This window comes from Denticeps clupeoides, unplaced genomic scaffold (genome assembly GCF_900700375.1).
Source record: "Denticeps clupeoides unplaced genomic scaffold, fDenClu1.1, whole genome shotgun sequence".
NCBI classification, from domain to species: domain Eukaryota; kingdom Metazoa; phylum Chordata; class Actinopteri; order Clupeiformes; family Denticipitidae; genus Denticeps; species Denticeps clupeoides.
The window spans coordinates 939,011-940,128 of NW_021629971.1; the positions used below are offsets into that span (position 1 = coordinate 939,011).

At 43.9% G+C, this 1,118-nt stretch overlaps 1 long non-coding RNA gene across 1 annotated transcript; it reads left to right on the top strand.

Moving 5' to 3' along the window:
• Positions 1-215: 215 nt before the first annotated feature.
• LOC114778600 (uncharacterized) lies at positions 216-898 on the top strand. The gene is made up of 3 exons (XR_003746421.1): positions 216-266; positions 369-480; positions 697-898. It is a non-coding gene; the product is annotated as an uncharacterized LOC114778600 (long non-coding RNA).
• Positions 899-1,118: the final 220 nt, after the last annotated feature.

A 1,118-nucleotide genomic window follows, 5' to 3' on the forward strand; every position in this document is an offset into this window, starting at 1 on the left:
TTAGAAGACAATGCTGTGAAGGGACAACATGGTAGACCGTATACGGTAGACTATAGACCAGCTCCTGATGCTCTGCAGGCATCATGGAAGCACTTACAAACTGTTGAGAATTTGCCTGCTAATGTTTACTTTATTACAGTGTAATACAATTTAAATTTGGTACAATACATTAATGTTGATGTCCTGTGTTTCTTGTTGCCTGGAACAGGTCATCAGCCAGGAGAGAGACATCCGCGCCGGAGACAGAATACAGGAAGCAGCGAGAGGTCAGTACGCCACCCAACATCCCCAGACCAGGAAAGAGGTGCACTGGTCCGAATCTTGGACTCACCCAATCAGTTCCTCCACTCTTGTCTGTCCCCTTGCAGATCAGCGATATGTCATGCAGCAAAGTCCTCAGTTCAGGCTGCACTCTTTCCCTCCTCTCTTCTGCTATGTGGAGCAAAGTGAGGAAACTCGGGGTGCGCTGGCAGCAGTGGGGTCAGTGAAGATGGACTGCTGTTTAAATGGAGTAACCTTAAAGATGCAGTTTTTTTATTCTGGATGACATTAATCGTCCATTTCAATGTTTTTGTAAAATCTGGCGCATGGGAACGCACGCTCCTTGTTGCTGGTGGGAACGCAAAGGCGATGCAGCTAGACTGCTCTGCCCCGTCCATTTGAACGCACTTATTATAGGGAACCTGTTGTCCCCAGCATGCGGATTAACCTGAGGGAGGAAGATAAACGGCGCTTCTGACCCCAAGAAGAGCACAGCAGGAGGACCCGTCCCTGCTAGCCCTGTTGGATTGAGCAAGATACGCCGTTAAGTACAAAAAACCATATACAGATACAGTACCCACCTTAAAGTATCACTGACAATTTGCTATATTGAAGGACTCAGGCTCCTGTATAAAATACAACTGGAAGACGGAAATGTTGCAGATTGATGAGCTCTGGAGCCCTTTTTAATAGTCATATCCAAAATTAAACAGAGGAAACAATTTTTTTTAACTTACTTGTGACTGTAGTTATTCATTCCAACTAATTACAGATGTTTTGGGACAGTTTTGAAAATATCACATCATATGTATATTCCCCATTTTTATGTTTATATTTTCCAATCAAAAGAACAACTT